The following is a 25,618-nucleotide window of genomic DNA, read 5'->3' on the forward strand; positions in this document are numbered from 1 at the left end:
TGAGATAATTGAGGATGGTTCCTTCAGTCCCAGCTTAGATGCACCCCTCTCGGAACACCCTTGGTCCCCGGGTGACTCGGAGGCTTGCTGAGCCCATGAGCCTTTCGAGAACTGTGCTGCATTAGCATTTAGGTAAAGATAAAGTTATTCTTGGTGCGCAGAAGGACCAGAATGATCTGATTGACCGTCTTCTGGGGGGAACTCCAGAATGCCTGGCCCAAATGACCTTGGCTCACCCTGCAACGTTTACACTTGCGCTGCCTGCTCAGTTGAAATGAACTCATCTTTCGCTCTATCAGCCAATAGTCTTATGGATCCAGGCCCAGAAATGAACTCATAAAGTTGAATCATTTTTTTTTAGGCCATTGATTTATGATCCAGCACGAGTTTATCTTTTAGTAAATATCATTTATTGGTTGGGTTAGAGATGAAATTTTTCTTTCTTTCTTTCTTTCTTTCTTTCTTTCTTTCTTTCTTTCTTTTTTTTTTTTGAAACGAAGTATTGGATCTAGCTAGAGGTTAAAAGAATTATATGTGGCCAAGTGTCTTAGTTAGGGCTTCCATTGCTGTGGAAAACATTTAACTGGGGCTGTCTCACAGGCTCAGAGGTTCAGGCCATTATCATCAAGGCAGGAACACGGCAACATTCAGGCAGGCATGGTGCAGGAGGAGCTGGGAGTTCTACATCTTGATCCAAGGCAGCCAAGGGAAAGGACCAGTCTTCCAGGCAGCTAGGAGGAGCCTCTCAAAGCCCACTCCTCCAGCAAGTCCACACCTTCTAACAGCACCACTTCCTGTGGGCCGAACATATTTAAACCACTACACTAGTGGTGCATAACTTTAATCCTTTAATCCCAGCATCTGGGAGGCGGAGGTAGGGGGATCTCTTGAGTGTTGGGGGTGAGGGCTTGGGGGTGGGGGTAGCTTGGTCTACAAATGGAGTTCCAGGATAGCTGAGACTGTTACACAGGGAAACCCTGTCTTAACCTACATGTTAAAACATTTAATGCTCATGAAATAAACAGGCATCACTAAAAAAGTTATTTTTAAAACACTGAAAAGAATTCAAATGCCTTTCAATACATTTAATAGCATAAATCATGTTATATCCACATGCTGTGAAGAGACACCATGACCAAGGCAGGATTTAATTGGAGCTGGCTTACAGGTCCAGAGGTTCAGTCCATTGTCATCAAGGCAGGAGCATGGCAGCATCCAGGCAGGCATGGTGCAGGAGGAGCTGAGAGTTCTACATCTTCATCTGAAGGCTGCTAGCAGAAGACTGGCTTCCAGGCAGCTGGGATGAGGGTCTTAAAGCCCACACCCACAGTGACACACCTACTCCAACAGGGTCTCACTTTCTAATAGTGTCAGTCCCTGGACTGAGCATATACAAACCACTACAATAGGCGAACAAAAGAATGAGAAAAACAACAAGAAAGGAAGTGAACAGGTGAGGAAAGAGGTCTAAAACATACTAATAAAAAAGAGCAAAATTCAGAAAAACATTCCAGGCTTTGATAAAGAAGGAAAAATGGGAGGAAAAAAAATGCATATTTGCAATTTGATTGCACACTCATTAACTAATTCTGGAAATAAGTATATTTAAAAGCCAGAAAACAGTGGTTCTTTGTGGAGTGTAGAAACTGGGAAACTTTTGCTGCAGGTGTTGTCTGTACATTCCAAAACTTGTTGGTTTTAACCCAAGAGAATGCACTGCCTACATAAAAATCTAAATTGAAAAAGGTTACCTGTATCTCAGAGCCAGGTCCAAATCAGGCCTTCAAGACACCTTTGCACTCATGATTCCCTTCCTCAACCTCCTTTAACTAGAAATGCTTGGTGTAAGCCCCCGTAAGGTACAGCTGTCAGTAGGCACTGTTCTTGTCGACTTTACATGGGAAGAATTACAATGAGTTAAGGAAAACCAATCACAGTAAGTTGGCCTGGATGGTTCTTCTTCTGAGGTCTTCGAATGACCAACTCCATTCCAACAATTACATTTCTCATGAACTATTCTTTATAGCATGCACTATTACTAGATCAAAGCTAAAAGTTTCTGAATAAAAATTTTAATCACTAGTTAACAATTTAGAATAGGATATAATTACATCACATCACCCCTTGTACTGGCTGGTTTTGTGTGTCAACTTGACACGAGCTGGAGTTATCACAGAGAAAGGAGCCTCAGTTGAGGAAATGCCTCCATGAGACCCAGCTGTAAGGCATTTTCTCAATTAGTGATCAAGGAAGGAGGTCCCAGGCCATTGTGGGTGGTGCCATCCCTGGGCTGGTGGTCCTGGGTTCTATAAGAAAGCAAGCTGAGCAAGCCAGGGGAAGCAAGCCAGTAAGCACCGTCCATGGTGTCTGCATCAGCTCCTGCCTCCTGACTTGCTTGAGCTCCAGTCCTGACTTCCTTTGGTGATGATCAGCAGTGTGGAAGTGTGAGCTGAATAAACCCTTTCCTCCCCAAGTGGCTACTTAGTCATGATGTTTGTGCAGGAATAGAAACCCTGACTAAGACACCCCTTTTTTTTTCTTTCCTCCCTCCAGCCCCTCTGTGTCCTTCCCGTCAAGCTCTACATGTCCTACATGGGGAACCATGGAGAACTTGTGTAAAGACAGGCTCCCCATGGTGGATCTTGATGAAAGAGACAGTCCATGTTCTAAACTGTTTATTGAGTGTTCATGGCAGAAAATGGATGCATTCCTAACCATACCCACTTCTCGGGTAGACCCGAGATTAAATACCTGCAGGGAGACATATCTGGGAAGGGAAGCTTATTGGCTAAGCTCTCAGGGCCTCTAGGTACTTCATTAGCATGGAGAATTCTGTTCTGGGCTTGCATGACCACAGGTCATACTTCCTTATGTGGGGAGTGTGGCACATGTTCCAGACCAGGAATCTGGCAGGGAGTGGGGAGTTGTCTAACTCTTAGGTGTGTGCCCACTGAGCCTCTGGGTCTCACCCTGCTCTATCTTACCAAGCTTCCTGGCATGGTTTTTATCCCCCCACATTTTGTATCAACATTTTAAAGAAATAATTGAACATTTTTTGTGAAATATTATCTATTAGTTTTAGAAATGTAGTTGTGAGAACTTTAGTATTAATAAAAGCAAGGTATAATAATTTCTAAAAGATTTTTATGTGACGATCCAAAATTTGGTTGCCCAGGACCTACTAATGGGGAGTTTTGTGGTGGGTTCTGAAGAGACACCATGACCAAGACAACTCTTAAAAGGACAACGTTTAATTGGGGCTGGCTTACAGGTTCAGGAGTTCAGTCCATTATCATCAGGCAGGAACATGGCAGCATCCAGGCAGGCATGGTGCAGGAGGAGCTGAGAGTTCTACATCTTCATCCGAAGGCTGCTGGTGGAAGACTCAATCCCAGGCAGCTAGGATGAGGGTTTTAAAGCTCCCACCCACAGACACACCCACTCCAACAAGGCCACGCCTTCTAATAGTGCCACTCCCTGGGCCAAGCACATACAAACCATCACAGCTTCCTGTACTCTAGACTCAGATCTCCATGCTCTGCCATTACCTGAGGCACCTAGAGTGTGCCATCAGTTTGCCACTGTGGGACCCAGGTTATTACAGCATCCCTGGTAAGGATGCTAGACCATGCCTTTGTACTGTCTTTCTCAAGGGAACACCAGCAGCCTTCTCATGACAATGTAGAACTCTCAACTCTACCTGCATCCTGCCTGCCTGGATGCTGCCCTGCTCCCACCTTGACGATGACAGACTGAACCTCTGAACCTGTAAACCAGCCCCAATTAAATGTCCTTTATAAGACTTGCTTTGGTCACGGTGTCTGTTCACAGCAGTAAAACCCTCACCAAGACAGAAACCATTTAAGGCAAGTCCAGAGGAAAAGATGGTGAGCAAGTCAGGACAGAAAACCACCAAACACCTGTGATCCCAGCACTCAGGAAAACTGAGGCAGAAGGATTGTGAATATGAGACTCCATCCCCCACCCCCCATCCCCCAACTTCCCCACCCTCCATCCTCCAATCCCCCCATCCCCCAACCTCCACCCCCCACCCCCCACCCATCCCGCTACATAACAAGACCTTGGGTCAAACAAACAACCAAAGGGAAAGAAAGTCCCTTGCTCCACTCCTCCTCACATACCTCAGGCAGTCCCAGAGCTGAGAGGCCCCTGAAGTTAGGTCAGTCTTCTGAGTGCAGAGACCAGAGGGTGAGCTTGGAAGAGGAAATGAAAGACATCCTGCACAAATGTTGTAGTTAAGTTTTCTTGATGAATCCCTTCTTGTGTGTCCTTCAGAAAGTGACTAAAGAAAGGGTTTACTAGGAGCCGATGAGTTAGAAACATCAACCCCTGTAACCAGTTGGCCTCACAATGAATAATACCACATACTTCATGATTCACGCAGCAGTCCTCGGAAAGCCCAACAGAGCATGGGGTGTGGTGGGGAGGGAGTGCCTCCTGCATGGAGTCACTGGGGCATCTGGACTGATGAGGGCTCTGTTTTGGTGGCCTTCCAGGTTACATGGGGGTCATCTCTAGTCCACATACAAAAAGCAACGAATAATGATGGATAATGACACAGGAGGTGTCAGGGGCCAGGCTTTAATAATAAAAATGAGAAGTACTTTGTTTGCACTGCTCTTGGGCTCACATGCCTGGAGGAGACCCCTGATACTTCACACACATTTAGAATATTCTTCACTCATGGAGGCTTAACTGTGCTGGCCGTGGGGTGGGTTGGCAAGTGTATAATTTTATTTTCAAACTTATACAGCTTTTCTCTCTCTTTCCTTACAACGAAAACTCTGTTTCCGGGTGCACCCTCCCTTTGGATGACTGTCATCTTCTGTAAAGATGTGGGATAAGCCCAGTTGGGTCTTTGAAAGTGGCTAAGAGCCCAGTTGGAATAGATGCTGACAGTAGTCGGAAGAAAGTGACAAGGTAGGCGGAGAGACTAGACTGCTTAGAGCCCAGGAGCCCCGGACAGAGATCTGAAATGAGCTATCATGATCCACTGTCAGAATCAATCATCACTATAGTTTTTCCTCCCTGTGTCTCTGCTCTCTCCTCATCAGCTCCAGATGCACACACAGTTCCTTTCCTGTGGGCCCTGTGGGCTTTCTTGTGCCCATCAGAATGACTCACACAAGCACACTCCCACACAGTTCTGACTCCATTATAATAGCAACTTTCCTGCTTTATGGACTTTTTCCAGAACCTTTAACACATGCAGGCAAGGATTTCAATGAAAGAAAGAATGAACAATTATGTATGTGGCTTCAGCTTGAGTCTCCTAAATAATTTCCTGGCAGGTATAATAATCATTATCTGTAAACTGGCATTCGCACACAAGCCTGCTTCAGATATTGTGTGGACTGGCTGGTTTTGTGTGTCAACATGACACAAGCAGGAGTTAACACAGAAAAGGAGCCTCAGTTGTGGAAATGCCTCCATGAGATCCAGCTGTAAGGCATTTTTCTCAACTAGTGATCAAGAGAGAGGGCCCAGGCCATTGTGAGTGGTGCCATCCCTGGGCTGGCGGTCTTGGGTTCTATAAGAAAGCAAGCTGAGCAAGCCAGGGGAAGCAAGCCAGTAAGTAACGTCCCTCCATGGCCTCTGCATCAGCTCCTGCTTCCTGACCTGCTTGAGGTCCAGTCCTGACTTCCTTTGGTGATGAACGCAATGTGGAAGTGTAAGCTGAATAAACCCTTTCCTCCCCAACTTGCTTCTTGGTCATGATGTTTGTGCAGGAATAGAAACCCTGACTAAGACATTGTGTATGGGAAAAAAACCCAAACAAGCCCGTTGTTAGTCACTTTTGCCATTGCTGTGGCAAAATTTGTGGAACACAAACACACATTCGGGGAGAACAACTTGTTTCAGATTAGAGCTTGAGGGGCATAGTCCATTATGGTGGGAGGCAGTCCAACACATAGATTGTGGTGACAGTGGGAGGGTGAGGCAGCTGGTGACATTGCAGAAGCAGTTTGGGGGACTGGCTGGATCTGAAGCCTGAAGGTTCAGTCCCTTCTGGCCCTTCATCCATCAAGTAGGTTCCACGTCAAAAATGTTTAGCCCCTGAGAGATGGCTCAGCGGTTAAGAGCACCTGACTACTCTTCCAGAGGTCCTGAGTTCAATTCCCAGCAACCACATGGTGGCTCACAACCGTCTGTAATGGGATCCAATGCCCTCTTCTGGTGTATCTGAAGACAGCTACAGTGTACTTATATATAATAAATGAATAAATCTTTAAAAAAGAAAAAAAAAAAGGTTTAGCCCCAACTGGGAACTAACTGTTTAAACGCAAATGTCTGAGAGACGTTTCACGTTGAAATCATTGAGATCCCCAGATAACTGTGTTCTGGGACCATTGTCTGCCCCCCTTCCTTATTAAAAAGAATGTATCTGTCCCGTGAATTGTTGTAGTGTGCCTTCTTCTTAGTGCTGGGTATCACACCAAGCGCCTGCCTGTGCATGCTGGTCAGGTACTGCCGCTGAGGGACACCCTGAGCCTGTCTTATTTTGTTATTGTTCTTGAGATGGAGTTATGACCTGGCTGGTCTAGAACTTACTTAGTGAGTATCAGGCTGCCTCTGAACTCACAGTGACCTGCCAGTCTCTGCCTCCCGAGTGCTGGGGTTAAGGGTCCACACCACCATGCTCAACGCGTCTTTAGGTGTTCACCCTTATTAAAGACAAGGAAAAAGCAGCCCCGCAACCCAAAGTTATTTAATGAAAATTAAACCTAGAGAAAGAAGAATCAACTTTGTGCTCAAATTTCCATTAGTAGCCACCTAACGAAACTTGAAAATCTCACGGGTGTCTTTCAAACTTATCAACAGACGCACGTTTCGTTTTCATTATGTGGTTGTTGGTCAGAAGATACTGTCTGCTACTGTGGAAGCCACACTGATGTCAGCTATGGTTTAGAAGAAAGGGCACAGGCTAAAGGCTTGCACAGGGCAGGCAACATGGCTTGGTGGATGGAGTCACTTGCCACTAAGGCCGATGACCTGACCTCACCTTGGCACTCACATCATGTAAGGAAAGAGTTGATCTCCGTAAGTCTTCCTCTGACCTCTGCGTGTACATTGTGACAACCCCATCCCCAACAAACAAACAAACAAACAAACAAATAAAATGATTAAAAATAGGGTAACTAATTTGAGACCCCCTTTTTTAAAAAGATTTATTCGTTTATTATATATAAGTACACTATAGCTGTCTTCAGACACACCAGAAGAGGGCATTGGATCTCTTTACAGATGGTTGTGAGCCACCATGTGGTTGCTGGGAATTGAACTCAGGATCTCTGGAAAGGCAGTCAGTGCTCTTAACCACTGAGCCATCTCTCCAGCCCAAAAAGATATATTTTAAAACCTTTGTTCTTTTCTCTTTTCCCTCTCCTCAGAGCCATCAAATGATATTTTCTTGGGTATTTTGAACTGAGAGCTCTAAGCATGTAGAAATAGTTTTTGTTTATTTTTAAAGTCTACTCATTGCTGGGCATGGTGACTCACACCTTTAGTACCAACACCCCTGGAAGCAGTGGCAGATAGATCTCTAAGTTCAAGGCCAACCTGGTCTATAGAGCAAGTTCCAGGACACCCAGAGCTACACAGAGAGAAACTCTGTCTTGAGAAAAAAAATCTACCCATATCACTATATCTAGTGATATGACCTTACGGGGTCATGAGGAAGACTGGAGTCACTTATCCTAGGGGACATCCTTGCTTGGTGAACACCAGGCTCACCCATTGAGCTAGTGCACAAATCCACAGCTGAGAGCAGCACCAAGTTATTCTGCCTGCCTGCCTGTCTGTCTGTCTGTCTGTCCTGCTTCCAGAGGTCAGGAGTATGAAGTCACAGGATTGTTAATGACACATTCTCTGTGGAGGCTGCAAGAGCAGGCCTCTCCCTTGTCTCTTGTGATTTCAGGTGGCCTAGCCTTCCGCTATGGCACAGATCCATAATGTCTGCCCCAGTCCTCCTGGGGCACCTTCTCTTTGTGTGACTGTTTCAAAGCTCTCTGTTGTGACGAGACACCAGTCATTGGATTTGGTGTTTATTGTCATCTCAGTGCTAGGAAGCCAGGAAAAGCTGTTCCACCCATTGGCCCAGCCTCTCTCTGGCAACCTTGGTGCCCACTTTAATATTTCTTTTTTTTTTTTTATTCATTTATTATATATAAGTACACTGTAGCTGTCTTCAGATACACCAGAAGAGGGCATCATATCTCATTACAGATGGTTGTGAGCCACCATGTGGTTGCTGGGAATTGAACTCATGACCTCTGGAAGAGCAGTCGGGTGCTCTTAACCGCTGAGCCATCTCTCCAGCCCCGGTGCCCACTTTAAATCAACCCTCTATACTTGGCCTGGGGTGCAGTCTCTCGCCAGGAGAAGCAGAATGGTAAGGAACACTTTAGACTAGTTTTGGGAACAACTAGCATGCGACAAAGTGGGCACACACAAAGTAACCAGTGACTGAGGCAAAAACCCACCATTTTCTCTGGCTTTCTGTTCTAACAACGGGTTTAAAAACTTTGGAGTCTCTACTCCACCCAGACTGTCGCTATTTCCGCAGAATAACACGTTGACTTCAGTTGTGTCGAAAACATCCTAAAGGCCTTTGGAAATCGTGGCAAGGTTTAGGAATGTACTTCAGATGTGTTGGCCTAACACTCATTTGCTTCTCAGGCACTCCCTGCACCCCACCCCAGCCCAGCCCCAAATAGTAAACACCATGTTAAATAACTCAGAGAGGCCCAGGGAGACAGCCATCAAGGAGTCAAGGCCCTCAATCTGACAGTCTACAATGGAATAGTGAATCCGGCTAATCCCATGTGAAGTGGAAGCAAGTCCTTCTCCTATGGAGCTTCTGTTGCACCCCCACCCCAGCCCCCAGCCCTCCCTGGCACAGTAACAGCAGATTTCATGAAAGACCTTGAGGGTGCATAACTCTCGGTTTGCCAACCCAGCTATGGGGCCAGAACTTCTTACTGCCAGTCTACCTTCAAATGGGTTCCTCCGTGGTGGTGAGGTCCACAGATACAGGTAGGAGTGTCCAGTATCTTCTGAAGCCAATTTAAAACTGCAGTGAAGGGCTGGAGAGATGGTTCGGCGGTTAAGAGCACTGTCTACCTTTCCAGACATCCTGAGTTCAATTCCCAGCAACCACTACATGGTGGCTCACAAGCATTTGTAGTGGGATCTGATGCCCTCTTCTGGTGTGTCTTTCGACAGTGACAGTGCACTCATAGAAATAGAAAAAAATAAATCTTTAAAAAAAAAACTGCAATGAAATATACCCTAATATCAAGAAATTACATTTCTTTATTTGTTTTGTGGTCTCTCTGTGTTGTTTGTCTGTGTGTGTGTGTGCACGTACACACATGCTCTTGAAAGTGGGCATGCCACGGTGCTCTTGTGGAGGGCAGAGGATAGCCTGTAGGATAAGATTCTATCTTTCCACCACGTGGAGCCCAGCTAGAACTCAGATCTCAGACTGAAACTCTGCAGTAAGTGTCTATGGACTGAGCCAACTCTTGGCCTCTGAAACACTATTTTAAATCTATCGTTCAGCAAACATGGAAGCATTGGTCTACCCTGTGCTACAGGATGGGAGAGAAAGATACTCTCATGCACCATGCCTGTGATGATAATTTGGCATAAACTCAGTGTAGGACAACGTGGTAGAAGACCTTCGGCAACATCAAAAGTGAAAGCCAGGGGTGGAGCGGTACCCATGGGCAACCCCAGCCTAGGGAAGGTGAAACAGAAAGGCCACACATTTTCTTAAAATTTTTGATTGTTGTTCATTTTGTCAAGAGAGAATTTCCCTGTGTAGCCTTAATTGTCCTGGAGCTCACTCAGTAGACCAGGCTGGCCCCAGACTCGTAGAGATCTGCCTGCCTCTGCCTCCCAAGTCCTGGAATTAGAGGCATGGTGGGCCGGGCCGGGCTGGGTACTGTAGGAATCAAGCAAGTCGGTGGTGAAGAGAGAGAAGAGGAAGGTTTATGCGCCATGAAGAGAGACGGAACTGGAGACACAGAGCTGGTTGCTATGCTTGCTCCTTGGGAAATGGTGACTTTACTCTGTCTGTCAATACAGCTAGTAACAAAATGCAAGTGCCCCCTCCTTTGAGGAAACCGACCACACTGTGAGTCTCTGTGATCCCCAGAGCTGCATCCTCGACAAGGAAGAAGAGCTGTACCTACAGAGAAGAGACCCGCAGCTGACTCAGTGTTGGCTTCTCGTCGTTAGTCTATCCGATAATCTCTAGATTATAACTGGAGTTGGTTATGGTGGCAGTACCATCATGAGACCGGACGACCGTAATTACAGTTTCTTCTGTGCTGTATTTAACTTTGGCTAAGGATTTGTTTCCTTTGAAATCTCTGAGTCGTACAAACGTTTAACCGTTCCCGCCTTCAAAGGAAGGTGCCATTGCTGACACAGTGTGGACAGGGGCCACCATGATGAGCCAGTACGTGACGGAGAGGTGAGATAGAAAGAGAAGCGGGACAGTTTGAGCACGATGAAGAGAGGCTGAACCGGGGACAGGCAGGTGTGGTGGGTGTAGCCTGCATTGCCACCTGAGGTCGAGGTGAAGTCCCAGCCTGTGCTGTGGCTCTCGGGGCCATGCCGGCATCCGTAACCCTGCAGTAGCAGGGGTCCATATCAATATGGCTCACGTTACCACCAAAGGTCATGCGGACATCCTTGGGCTGGGCTGCGGGCTGGGGCCATAGATGTCCAAGGGCTGAGCAGAGCTATCCCTGCCCCTCATTGCCTGCAGCACTCCACAGAGATAGCTTGGCACCTTGCCTGGGCTGCGCAGTAGAGCTGGCCCTGGTAGAAGGGGATCTGGGGAACTGGCCTTGAAAGCAGAAGAGCAGGCCCCGCCCCTTCTCGGGGAAGAGTGGGAGAGCTGTCATTGGAGGCCCGGGTGCAGGAAAGCTGGTGGGATGACTAACTCAGCTACTATCCAGGCCCAGATCCAGGACTTTGAGTTAGCTCACCCCAACATCTACCCCAACTGCTGGAGCATGAGAAAGGACTGGTCCCTGCCAAATCAAAGCTGCAGGATCTCCACGACACAGGACAACAACAGGATATCCATGAGGAGTCCTGATAATGAGGAACCAGAATTGACCACTGACTCTGTGGCAGAAGCCAGGCGCCTCAAACCAGAACAATACACGCAACTCATCAATAGAACAATTCCCTGTAATGAACATTTGTACGTAAAGCTGATTGGACAAAGGATATACTGTGTGACACACGGCGACACACTCACCGTGTGACACACCGTCACACACTGCAGCTTCCAAGGCAAGATGGGTTTGTTTGTTTTATTTTCCTTGGGGGTTTTCGGATATGAAGGGATGGGGAAATGAGCGGGATTGGGGTGCTTGATGTGAAATTCACAAAGAATCAATTAAAAAAAGTTAAAAAAACAAAAAACAAAAAACAAACCACTGTCTGGCTGGTTGTCACACTTTTGAGACCAGTCTGTACTACATAGCAAATGCCAGGCCAGCTGGAGGGTGTATTACCAGATATTGCCACAAATAACAACAAAAGAAAAAAAAAAAAAAGAAAGAGAGAAAAAAAGAAAAAGCTGACATTTGCATAGCAATCCCCACCCTGAGATTATTTTACCTGTGCATAATTTATGTTAGAAGACAGTTGCACCGGGATGGCAAGACTACTCAGCGGGAAAGACCCACAACGCCAGGGCTGCCGACCTGATTTCTAGTCCCTGAGTTCACATCCACAGTACGAAACCTACTCCCCAGCCACCACAGGCTGAAGCACAGTTTATAATAAGGGAAGACTAAAAATAACCAACACATGTAAACAAGGACGCACGTAAACGCATTAAACTGTTAAATTCTCTGGCTATGACGAACAAACAATTCTATTTGGATTGATGGAGGCGGGGTGTGGAAGCTGGTTTGTGTATATGTGTGTAAGTGTGTTTTTTCAGAAGGCAACACGTGTAACATTTTTGGTATTGGCACAAAAACCTTACACATCGTAGGCATATTTGTGTATTCAAATAACATATCTGTGAAACAGATGAGACGTTAGAGGCACCATGTTTGATCAGGGAACTAGATGCCTGGTGTGTCTGGACACGAGGTGGGTACTTATTTCTTATTTTATGGTGTTTTGACTATTTTGGGTGGACGTTATGAATGAATCCTCTGTTCCCAATTGTTAGTAAAAATGGGTAATGTTTTGCCACCCAAACTCTCTTTAGAACTTCAAAGGAGGGGTGTGCTCTTAGACAGACATAGCCAGTGAATGGCCCTCTGTCATTAGAAAAGCAGAGAACTGCCCTCTGCATTTTATAAGTGCAACTGAAAATAGCGTATCACAGAGCTCTGGGCTCAGCCCTGATGACGACGGCTGGTTAGAAAGGCGGCCAGGGATCATTTTCCAAAAGCCAATTTGCAATTTGCAATCCTCTATAATCCAGAAGTTTGTGTTTCCTGTGTAGATAAAGAGCCAGAGAATGTGGCAGGCTAGTGGACTGACAGCCCCATAGAGGGCTAGTGGGAAGTTCATTGTCCCGGGTTGGTCCCATTACCATCTCCTCTTTCTGGGTTCAGCCCGCGAGGCTTCTGCAGCTGTGTGCGCTGACGACCCCGCCCCTTCCCTGTCAGTCTAGAACAGCCCTGCTGGCACTTCTGCAGCTGTGACTTACTGCAAATGCTCTGCATTCCGGGATGTTCTGCTGGGTTTTGGGTCTCCCCTGTGGCTGGAAGCACTAAGCAAATTGAAAGGGAGGAGAAACAGAGGGTCTGAAGCTGCCAAAACATTGCGGGGATGGGGGCTGGGGGTGGGGGAGACTTAGGGAAGCTGCAAAGAGTTTGTGCGGAAAGACCGGTCCCCAGCCAGTGGGGCTTTCTCCCTCCCCCAACTGGTCAGCTGGTAACAGGAGCCTGGGAGATGAACTGGGGAGGCTGTGTCCCCACCCAGTGAAGCCCCATTCACAGACCCAGAGCTCCACCCTCATCTGGAGACCATTTCCCGGCCAAAGCTAGTCCAGGAGGCAGAAATGTGGGCTTCCTTTATATTCAATAGCTGTGGTGTTTGCCTTCACCACCACTTTGGTGCTGGGGAGAAAACCCAGGCCCTGGAGCAGGCTAAGCGCATGCTCTGTTGCTGAGCTCACCGCGACCCCTGGTCAAAGCCTCCCACGTGCCTTCTCTTACCACATATCTCTCTGTCAAACGCCAAGCAGGTTTTTAAACAGAGAAGTCATGGATGCTATATGTGCCCGACTCTTTCCGTGTTTGCTGTCTTAGTTAGGTTTCTGTTACTGAACAATGACCAAAAACAATTAGGGAAGAACGGCTTTATTTGTCCTACGGTTCATCATGGAGGGAAGTCTGGGCGGGAACTCGAGGAGAAATCTGGATGCAGGAGCTGGAGCAGAACCACAGAGTGTCCTCTAGGATCATATTCAACTCCCTTTCTTTTTATTTTGTATGTATGGGCATTTTGCTTGTATATATTCGGACCGCAGAAGTGCAGTTCCCGCGGGGGCCAGAAGAGGGCATTAGATCTCCCTGGGCCTGGAGTTAGAGCGTTAATCAGCTGCTAGGTGGGTGCTGGAAAGGCAAGGAGAATTCTCCCAAGAGCAATCTTCTGTCAGTCACCTTTCTTACATCCCTCAGGACCATCTGCCCAGAGGTGATACTACCCGGTGGGCTGGACTCTCCTGCGTCAATCATGAATGAACAAAATGCGCTAGAAACCTGCCTATAGGCTAATATGATAGAAGTATTTTCTCAATGGTGGGTCGCTCTTCTGAGAGGACCCTAGCCTGTGTCAAGTCGACAGAAATCTAGCCAGCAAAACCAGGTCTGTTTTGCCTGGTTCTCAGATCTAATGTTTGTAAATCGCCCCCAGGGAATTGCCAGCAGCATCGCCCCTGACCTGATCTGCAAACCTGACTGAGTGTCTGAAGAATTCTTTTCTTACTTTTGAACTCCAGTAGCCAGACCAGGATTTGCTTCAACACTGAATGTGGTACAGTGACTTTAAAGCTTTTTTATTGTTTTTGTGTGTGCACGTGTGTGCACATATGTATGAACACGCATGCCACGACATGCATGAGGAGACTAGAACAATGTTTGCTAGTGCTCTCCTGCCTTTAACAAGTTCCAGAATTTGAACACATGTCGCCGGGGCGGTAGGGTCAGCTCTTTTATTCATTGAACCATTTTGCCTACCCTTTAGAATTCTCTTGAGACACTATGTAGCCTAGATTGGCCTTGATTCATCCGTTTTTTGCTTCTAACTCCTGGTCAATACGCTGCTTTTGTGGGTATTTTTCAAAGATGGTCTTGCTCTGTAGCCTGGGCTGGTCTGACTTGAAGATATCCCTGCCTCAGACCCTTGGCTGCTGCATTTACAGACTTGGAACCCCACACCCCACAGGCAGTGAATGTGTCTTTATTTCTCCAGGTTCTCCGGACTGCTTCAGGGTTGGATCTGTTTTCATTGCTGCAACAAAAACAAACAAACACACCTAAGAGTAGGTAACAGAATAAGGAAAAAGAGTTTATTTTAGCTTCTGGAAGCTCAAGATCCTGATGGTGGCACAACTCGAGTAGAGACAGTGCTGGGGACACAGGAGGGAGGGAAGAGGCTGCAGGACAAGACAGGAGGTTGGAGTGAGGGTGGGGCTGTCCTCGCTTCTTCTATGGCCTAACACCCATGATGGCTGACCTTGGTTGTCAACTTGACTTCATCTGGAATCAACTAAAACCCAAACAATACAGCACACCTTTCTTGTTTCAGATAATCTGGGGTGGGAAGAACCACCCTAAAACTCTAGGTCTGGGACATGCCTTCTGGTTGCAACCCACATCAAAAGACAAGGAAGGTTTTTTTTTTAAACACTTGATCTTAGCCAAAAGTCCAAGAAGTGATTGCTTTATTTTTTTTAAAGAATTTATTTTTATTGTGTGTACATTGGTGTTTTGCCTGCATGTGTCTGTGTGAGGGTGTCAGATTCCCTGGCACTGGAGTTAGTGATGGTTGAAAGTGGCTATGCAGGTGCCAGGAATCGAAACTGGGTCCTCCAGAGAGCAGCCATTGCTCTTAACCATTGACACAACTCCAGCCCCAAGGTTTTGCTTTTTGTCTGCTGGCCCTTGCTCTCTGTCAGTTCATCTATCCTGCTGCTGAGCCATCCCTCCCCTGGTGTTAACATTTCTTCAGGATTCCAACACGGACAGAAGATCAGCGGCTCTCTAGGAATCCCCTGGACTCCAGCACCAGACTGGGACGTCTGGGACACCCAATCTCATCAACTGAACTACAGGATTCTTGGCCATTCTGTCAGGAGACAGCCATTGTTAGACTACCCAGACCACAGCCTGTGTGGTGGTTTGAATATGCTTGGCCCAGGGTTTGGCCTTGTTGGAAGAAATGTGTTACTGTGGGGGTGGGTAATGAGACCCTCCTCCTAGCCACATGGGAACCAATCTTTTCCTAGTGGCCTTCAGATGAAGGCGTAGAACTTTCAGCTCCTGCACTATGCCTGTTGGACGCTGCCATGCTCCCTGTCTTGATGATATTGGACTGAGCCTCTGAACCTGTAAGCCAGCCTCATTTAAGCATTGTCTTTATAAGAATTGCTTTGGTCATAATGTCTGTTCACAGCAGTAAAACCCTAACTAAGCCTGTAAGTCATTCTAATAAAAGACACACACACACACACACACACACACACACACACACACACTCACACACATACACACACGCTAGTTCTGTCCAATTCCATTACAAATGGCTGTGAGCCACCATGTGGGTCACTAGTTCTACTGAAATTAGTTCTGTTCCTTTAGAGAACCCTGACTTGACTAATATACCACTTTGTCCTTAGAACCAACTTAGTGGTCCTTCAAAAGCTAGCTAACCACTTCTGAGGGCAAGCCCTTCATAAAGGACACCTCCACAGGCACTTAAAGGTCCCACTCAACTCTGTAGACCAAATATCCCTTCTAAGAACTGCTAGGACAGACTCTATCCAGCCCATAGCAGGATCTCTCTCTTCCTGAATGCTTGGGAGGAAGACGCTTTTCAGCCCTTCACAGTTCTTAGTTGGGGCAGACAGTGGAACAGAAGTCAGATGAACAAGGACAAAATAAGCCAGTTTCAAACCTTGTGTACCTTTATATGGGACAGACTCAGAGGAAAAGTTCTGGAAACCAGGCTATGATTCCAGGCTTAAATAAAACCACCTACTTCAGCGGAGTGGAGTGTGGAGAAAGCCGGCTGTGGGTGGGGCAACATAGCAAACAAAGGTGAGGTTAGTCTCATAAATTTTAGTTGGTGGTTTTTCTTTTTGCCTTTTTTAAAGGATTTATTTATGTATGTATGTAAGTGCTCTATTTGCATGTATGTTTCCATGATAGAAGGCATCGGACTCCATTACAGATGACTGTGAGCCGCCAAGTGGGTGTTGGGAATCAAACTCAGGACTTTTGGAAGAGCAACCAAGGCTCTTAACCCCTGAGCCATCTCTCCAGGCCCAATTGTTTGTTAGTTTGTTTTCTGAGACAGGGTTTCTCCATGTAGCCCTGGCTGACCTGGAACTCACTCTGTAGACTAGGCTAGCCTCAAACTCAGATTGGCTTTTCAAATGTTGAGATTAAACGGCATGTGCCACCACCACCCAGCTGATTTTTCTTTCTTTTTAAAAAGGATTTGTGTGTGTGTGTGTGTGTGTGTGTGTGTGTGTGTGTGATGTGTTTGCACGTGTGGACCTGTGATTGTACTTAAGATACCCTAGAGCTACAGTGACAGGTGTTTGTGAGTCTCCGGACTTGGGTGTTTAGAATGGAATTCAGGTCCCCTCCAACAGCAGAATGCACTCTTAGCCTCTGAGCCCTCTCTCCAACCCCATTGGTGACTTTTCTACTCATTAGACTTTCCAGAGATTTCAATCCGATCTTATCTTTCTGCCATGGAGAGGAGACATCTTAACAAATGGAGATGTTCTCCAGACACAGACGGGAAGTCCTGTGAACAAGTAAGTTCTGCTGTTTTTGGACTTAATGGCTGTTTTCTCTTACTCAAAAAAAAATCATCAGTTCGGGCTAGAGGGATGGCTCGGTGGTTAAGAGCACTGACTGCTCTTTCAGAGGTCCTGAGTTCAAATCCCAGCAACCACATGGTGGCTGAACCATCTGTAATGGGATCTGAAGCCCTCTTCTGGTGTGTCTGAAGACAGCCACAGTGTACTCATATGCATAAAATAAATAAAATATTTTTTTAAAAAAGAATAAGCTATACCTTTAAGCAGAGTGAAATAAAACTGGTCCAGGGTGTTTAACGAAACTTCAAGAGATGGTTGACATGTTGACGTCTGTTGCCCCTGCTGCCACCTTAGGTGGAGGAAACACAGGAACTCAAAATATCTTTTCCTCAGGACAAACTAGAACAAACCAGTCTCAGACAGCATCCCTACAGGAACAAGGATCCAGAGTCAAAGAGTTAGAAAGTAGAAAGCCTACTGCCATGTCAGCCAATCGGAAAGCACATTACAAAGCAAGTTACAAATAGATTGTTTGAGAGGTTCCAAGAAACATGAGCATTAAAATACTTCCCTGAGAAGAGCCCTGGAAGTTAGAGATCTCCCACAAAGGCAACACTACACGTGACCTTTTGAAACTGCAAATCGAATAAAACCAGAAAGGGTTCTGACACCCTTGAAAATTAACAGTGTGATTAGCTGAGAGAAAATGAAGAGAAAGCAATAAAATTACAAAACTAATAAGAAAATTAATTAAAAGCAGGAAGGATCAGAGTGGAAATGGTGAAAACTTTAATTACTAATGGAGTGGAATCTTAAAGTAACTCCAGTAAAAGCTGACTCTTTAAAAAAAGCCAAGAGATTAAAGTATTGAGAGGAAGCCATCAAAGTATGACACCCTAAAATATAATACATCAAAGTATGACACCCCAAAACATAAGGCCCCCAAAAATGCCCTTTTGGAACCAAGGATGTTTTGAGCTGATCTTTTTTTTAATGTTTATCTTTTTATTGTATATGAGTACACTGTAGCTGTCTGCACACGCACCAGAAGAGGACTTCAGATCCCATTACAGATGGTTGTGAGCCACCATGTGGTTGCTGGGAATTGAACTCAGGACCTCTGGAAGAGCAGTCAGCGCTCTTAACCGCTGAGCCATCTCTCCAGCCCGGTCAATCTTATTTTTTTTTTTTTTTTGCCTTCAGTTTTTTTATTCTGTGTGCACAAAGACTAGCATGATTGGTATCACAGGGTAGACAGTCAGTTTCACTGGGTAGACAGTTGAATCATCCACTCAGGTCGCTTAGTCCAACTTAATGAAGCCTGTGTCCTTCGCGTACTGACTGAAGCACTGTTGGCACATGTTCAGCCCGTATTTACGGATCAGACCATGGCGGTTAGAGCAGACGCAGCAAGAGCGAGAACCCTGGCCGAACTTCCTCGGGTGACTACAGTAGAGCTGCTGGTGACCCATCTTACCTTCAGACGCCCAAAGAGGAAAAAGGAACGAGCTGGCGCACGCATGAGCTCTTCAAAGTTCTTGTCACTTTTTTTTTTTTTTTTTTGGTTCTTTTTTTCGGAGCTGGGGACCGAACCCAGGGCCTTGCGCTTCCTAGGTAAGCGCTCTACCACTGAGCTAAATCCCCAGCCCCAGTTCTTGTCACTCTTATTCTTGAGGTGAGGAGACTTGTAACAAGGAATGAGATGCCTGCCCCCCCCTTCCCTGACACACATCCCCCAACGCCACTTTGGCGTGTAGTTTATTTTGAGCTGAAGGTGCTTGAGGAACAGCAGGGGCAGGAGGGGCTTTCTCATCTGCCCATGTAAGAACAAGTCAGAAGTTTGCCTAAGGTAGGACTCCTGATAACAGGAAGAGAAAGAATATCCTTGTAACCAGTTGCTCCCTGGTTTTGCCCTCTCCTGTGCTGTCCAGTCCCTCACACAGTTTGCTGTTCCTCACCCCATTACTTTTTCTTACCATTCCTTTTAAAAGTCACCATTTCTTTTTGAAAAAAAAAGTATAAAAGCTTTCTACTCTCTAATCACCTCTTCAGGACTTCGCTCTCACAGAAGCTCTCGTCGTGCGCGCTGACCCATCATTTAGACGAAACAGACCAGAAAAGAAAACAAAATGCAGAAACCAGACTAAATTATGGACACTGCTCCATGGGCCACCTGGCAGGAAAAAGAAAAAGTCCCTGACCCCCCGGAAGCCCTGACCACCATGTACTTTTTGCTAACTCACTGTTATGATTATAGCCAAAATAGGTAACATACACGTATGCCTCATTTACTCCACCAATCACATCCCTGTAACCATGCATCTGCTTCTGTAAGCCTGCTTCTGCTCCCCAATGCCCTATAAAAACCTGTCCCTGGTTCTGCTAGGCGCGCCAGTCTTCCGAATTGACTGGGACGCCCACAGATACCTGTGTATTCTGATCAATAAAAATCCTCTTGCAGATTGCAGCCTGTGGACTCGGACTGGTCATTGGGCTCGAGGATCTCCCTCCTGAGGGAAGATTCTCTCTGAGAGTCTTACAAAGAATCTACAACAAACTGTAAAGAACTTTGTTTTGCCAGTCAAAATTTAGAATTCAGGCTTTGGTGGTGGCCAAGGTCAGGATTAATGTTTTCTTTCTTATGGGCCTTTAACCCAGTGAGACAGTTTGGTAAAGGGCTGCTATTGAGGTCCTGATAGCCCAGGTGAACTGGTTACAATTCTTTTGTCAGCCACCTGGCATCTAGCACCCAGGTTCTAACCATCTCTCCATCCTCTTGCTATTAGTTGTTACTAGAAGCCTAGTGTCATTTGGAGGCTGGTTCTCTTGAGAGGCAAAGCCACCAAGCTGACACTGAAGAGAGATACTCCTTGAGGGAAAATCTAAGTCCAGAGAGACAGCCGCGAACAGATCGGCTGCCTCTCTGCTCGCCTTTCTGTTTCATAGACAAGCTTGTGCTTATATTTACAATGGCCATTTTGTCCAAAAAAGGCATCCTGGTTTAGCTGTGTGACTAAATGCTATTTGTCCTCTTCAGTGGACCTCTATTCTCTAGATTCCCTTCTTGTTTTCTCACCATCCCACTTGAGATGCTTGTTAGTAACTGTTACAGGTCTTCTTTACCACTGAGGAAAGACAGAATCCTACTGGAGGCCAGAAAGAATGTTCCAGACATGGATGGAAGGCCCTCACTCCTGACTGTTGACTTCAATACCCCTGAAGGTAGGGAGTGCTCCGGGTCTGCCCCCAGGCTCCAAGGGTGGGTCTCCTAGGGGCTGGAAAATGCCCCACCAATCTGGCTAAGATAAGGAAAGGATATGAAGAGAAAGTTACAGAAATTTGAAGGGTTAAGCTAAGTTGCTGAGAGTTAGTATAAGTTACAGAGAAAGTAAGGTTAAACAAAGAGAAAGAGAAAAGAAGGTAAAAAAAAAAGCAGGAAGCTAAAAGAGACAAAAAGAAGAGGAAGCTAGAGAGTTAAAGAGAGATAAAAGACAAGAGAGGAACATATACTGGCCATAGTAGTTAGGGAACCTAGGAAGACAGTACCTGGCAACAGAAGAGAATTCCTGGCTAAAGATCAGTGTGCCTAATACAAAGAAAAAGGACACTGGGTCAGGGACTGCCCCAGAAAGAACAAGAGGGGCCACTGGAGAGCTTCTTGGTCCTAGAGTGCTGGCTATATACAGAGATAGAAGAGAAGTGTGGATACAGGGACCCAATGCTCTGTGCTCCTATGCCCCCCCCCCCAGTGGGCCAATATCCAAAGACCTTGAATACAGGGGACTACTGGCAACAAACAATACTTGTGGACTGCCCGAAGAACAGTGGACCTTGGCGTGGGCCGGGTAACCCACTAATTCATGGTCATCCCTGACTGCCCCCATCCCTTGCTCATGAGAAATTTGCTTTCCAAAATGGCTTGCGTGGGCTGAAGGGTGAGGCCATGTATATGCATATCTGCAGACTGTGTACGTGGGGCTTAAGACCTGTCTCAGTACACCAGTACCTGATGCTGGGAGATGTGTGACTTAGTGCCATTCTGCCTGGAACACACCGTTCCTGCCAGCCGGGCACTGACAATTATCACCCAATCCAGGACTTAAACTGTGATAGAGTGGCTGATATTTTGCCTTTGAATAGAATGTCCCAAAAGATGGGACCACTGGTCAGCTGTGATGGACTAGATTCTCCACCGGTTGGGGACAATCTGGTCACCTTGCTGCCCAATCCTGACCTGGAGCCACTGCAACATGAGTGTCAAGCACTGGCAGAAGCCCATGGGTGGAGGAAAGACCTCTGCGACTGGTTGATTGACCCCTGCTGAAAGCCGAGGCTACCTTGTCTACAGACGGGAACAGTTCTCTTCATGAAGATCAGAGATAAGTGGGTGCTGCCATGGTGGACAACACAATGTCATCTGGGATGGCTGAACCTCAACCCCCCAGCACATCAGTGCCACAGATGCCTTTGCCATCTTTTGGATGCCCTGGTGAAGCCAACAACTGTGAGTATTATTCATTGCTCAGGATATCAGGAGGGAAGAGATTCAGTGGCATGGGGCAGTAACAAAGCAGATAAAGTGGCTCGGGAAATGGCTATGCAGGAGCCTATCCTGGTTACAGGCCTGTAAGAGACAGCCACTGGGAACTGGGATTGGACTAAGGGATGGCCTCACTTAGAATGTACAACAGAAGAAAAGGCCCAAATTGCTTAAATGAAAAAAAAAATGGCACACTTGAGGGGAAAACTATATTCCTCAGAGAACAAAGAAAAGACTCACTTTGCCAAATACAGAAATGGACTCATTTAGGAGATAAAAAGTTTGTCCAAGTAGTTAAGTGTATGTAATAGACTTTAAGATTTTAGCCAGAGAGGCAGTAAAAAGTGTAAGGTATGTCAATAAGTGAATGCTTAGCAAGCAAACAGGGCAAAGAGACCTAGAGAGTTTAGTGAAAAGTCGAAGTGAACTTCACTGAGATAAAACCAGGAAAATATGATCACAAGTATCTCCTAGTGCTTGTAGATACTTTTTCAGGAATAGATAGAAGCTTTCCTCACCAAGCAAGAGATGGCCTCGGTAGTCATCAAGAAGATACTGGACGAAATCTTCCCCAGGTCTGGAGTGGCCAAGGTAACCTGGTCAGACAACGGCCCTACTTTCGTTGCCAAGGTAAGCCAGGGTGTGGCCAAGTATTTAGAGGTCGATTGGAAATTACATTGTATTTACAGACCTCAAAGTTCAGGACAGGTAGAGTAAATAAATAAAACTCTAAAAGAGATCCTGACCAAATTGACCATGGAGACTGGCACAGACTGGGTGGCACTCCTTCCCTCTTGCTCTCTTCAGAGCAAGAAATACCCCTTCCAGAATCAGCCTTACCCCCTTTGAGATCTTATATGGGGCCTCAGCTCCTCTGACTGTATTAGATGATATTACTGAACCAACATGTCATAGTAATAATGATTTGTATGCCAGACTAAAAGACCTACAGGTGATACAGAAAGAAATCTGCTCAGAGCTGGCAGCAGCCTATGCCCCGGGGACCCCCGAAACATCTCATCAGTTCCAGGTCGGAGACTCGGCTACATACAATGGCACTGAACCCAGATACTCACTGGAAAGGACCGTACCTGGTGCTGCTGACCACCCTGACAGCCGTCGGTTCTCAGCCCTCACCAGCCGTGTACTAGCTGTTGGGGCTGAGAGCTGGGACCTAGAGGGAAACTCAGATCTTCAAAAAGCTCCCTAGACTTAATTTCATGTTTGCCCTGGGTTCTATCAAGATAGGTGTGGGGATAGGCTTGATTTCTATTACAAATGATGTAACATTGCATATGTTAGTACTCCTAACACTTCTTGGGACTGTGCCTCAGGGATCACAATCTGTATAAGTTTAGAAGTTCTAAAAGCTAGTCATGACCTTGGTGTGTAGGTTTAGATAGTGTCCAGATTGGAATCCTGATGCTAAAGACTTAGTAAGACAAAAAAAAGAGTTGAGAATTACTTAAGGCTATCTAGGTGCTGCAAGGGCAGCACAAGGACATCTGCCATTGCCCTGCAATGCAAGGCTTATAGAGAATTCAGAACTGCCATTGACTCAGATATAAAAAGAGTGAAAGACTTTTTAGCTGACCTCCAAGAATACCTAACCTCCCTCTCAGAGGTAGTCCTTCAGAATAGGAGAAGATTAGGCCTGATATTCCTTAAAGAAGGAGCCTGTGTGCTACACTGAAAGAATGTTGCTTCTATGCAGACCATTCAGGAGTAATTAAAGACTCCATGAATAAACTTAGAGAAAGGTTAGACAAAAGACAGAGAAGCACATCAGGGATGGTTCGAGAGCTGGTTTAGTAGATCTCCTTGGATGACTACTCTGATATCCTCCCTTATGGGACCCTTCTTAGTTTTGCTTCTGCTTCTGATTATAGGTCCATGTGTGTTAAAGAAACTAGTTAATAGGTTTGACTCCTACAAAAAGATAGACGCTCAACAAGGTTGGTTTGAGTCTTGGTTCACTTGGTCTCCCTGGATGACTACCCTACTCTCTGCTATATGGTTGGGCCATTACTAATAATTTTCTTGGTTTTAGTTTTTGGACCCTGCGTGACAAACAGGTTAATTGCTTTTGTTAAAAATCGAGTGAGTGCTGTGCGGTTGATGGTTCTGAGACAACAGTACCAGTCAGGACAACTGGTGAGACCAAATAGGAGATTTGATATCAAAATTCTAAGATTAGAATTACTTAGTAGAAGAAGAGGGGAATGAAAGGAATATACAGATTTAAGGTTTAAAAATATGAAGTTAAAAGAATAAGTTTCAAAATTCAGACTCAGGGCTAAACACTGTGAAAAGCAAGTCCAGGCAGCCCCGCCCTGCCGCTAGGACTAACAGACCATAAAGATAAAGAAAAGGAATTCGGGAACCAGCCCGAGTTATCAGGACTGACCCAAACCATCTGGCAGAAGGGCACCTCCCCCAGCTTACTCAGAGTCACACCTTAACCAGATGTCCTTCAAATCCTGATACGCCCCTAGCTTCTAAAATCCTGTACGCTCCAGTAAACACGTACTCTCCTGCTGTGCTGTAATCTCACTGCTATGTTTAAATGAGCCAATTACTTATAGCCGCGCCAGAAATTAGCCAATTGTGTGTAACCGCGCCAAACCCCCTAGCCTTCCCTATATAAACCCCTGAATTTTGAGCTTCGGGGTCGACACCTCTGTCTCCTGCGCAGGATACGTGTCGACCCGGAGATCCCCATAATAGATCTCCGTAATAAACCTCGCCTTTGCTTATTACATCCAAAATGGTCTCTCTGTGTCTGGGGTCCGTTATTTCCCGTGACTTTAGAAAGGGTCTCTCTTCGGGGATCTTTCAGTGGGTGCACAGTTGCTTTGAACTGGAGCTGAACGAATCCTTGTCTCTGACCCAGTCAGTAGGAAGGAAGAATTTTCCCGAGGTCCTTTCGGATCTCTGCAGGGTTTGATGAAATAGAATGTTTAAGGTTCTCTTTTTATTTTTTTCCCTTTTCTCTTCTAAATTTAATTTTGTTTACTCCCATTATTTTAAAGTGTGTGTGTGTGTATGTGTGTGTGTGTGTGTGTGCGCACATAAATGTGCACATTAAGTGTGGGTGCTGCAGAATCCAGGTGTCAGACTCCCTGGAGCTGGAGTTACTGGTGATTTTGGCCCACCTCAGACAGTGCCAGGAGACACACTAGGGTCCTCTGCAGGGACTATCTCTAAGCTGCTGAGTCATCTCTCCCACCCTATGGGGGGTGTGACAACCCCGCTGGCAGAGAGGTAGGTCTCACCGTCCTGTCCCTTGAGCTGGCTCGCAGGCTGGTAAACTCACTCTTCTCAACAGGGTAGTGACTTCTTAGCCTGCCCCCCAGGGCCAAACCAGACGAAATTCTCTCTTCATCCTGTTTTATGTCCTGAGTGTGGCTGCATAAACACACTTTCAGAGAGCCTACTTTCTCTGGTCTCCCCTCTAGCCAGAGGGCTCAAGTGTCAGATGCTGTCAGGTGGTCAGCCACAGTGGCCTTCGGACCCACAGGGTTGAGGAAGGTAGGACTGTCCCTTGTGGCGGGGACAGAGACACAGCTCTGTGTAGCATGTGGTGCTTCCCTAGAGTTTTGGGGGTCTAGACTGATGAGAAATTGGGGCCCATTATGTCAGTGCTGAAAAGAACAGGTGTGGCCAGTTTTTGGAGGGAAGTTGGAGATTTTATTAAATATATTTCAATATAGAGTTAAGCATGAAGGTCAGGAGAAAAGAAAAGGCACTCAGAAGAGAGGAGGGGGCGCCTGGGCACACAGACTTGGGGGTTCTCTGAAGAGAATTGTAGCTCCATGTCCTTACAATGGCCATGTCAGACTTTGGTGGGTTTTGAAGTTACTATCTTGTCATTGGGTATTTCCTGGAGGGCTCCTGAGAGGATTTCAATTCACGGGAAGGCAGAGGATCACTACTGTGGCATTCTGTGAACAAGTTAAGGGTGTCTGGGGGAACGATTGATTGCCTGCAGGGCAGTGGACCGAGAGGAA

General features: G+C 46.2%; 1 pseudogene; it reads right to left on the reverse strand.

Moving 5' to 3' along the window:
* Nucleotides 1-18,360: 18,360 nt before the first annotated feature.
* Rps29-ps19 (ribosomal protein S29, pseudogene 19) lies at nucleotides 18,361-18,579 on the reverse strand (annotated as a pseudogene).
* Nucleotides 18,580-25,618: the final 7,039 nt, after the last annotated feature.

The sequence above is a fragment of the Rattus norvegicus genome, chromosome 15, assembly GCF_021556685.1.
Source record: "Rattus norvegicus strain SHRSP/BbbUtx chromosome 15, alternate assembly SHRSP_T2T, whole genome shotgun sequence".
NCBI lineage: Eukaryota > Metazoa > Chordata > Mammalia > Rodentia > Muridae > Rattus > Rattus norvegicus.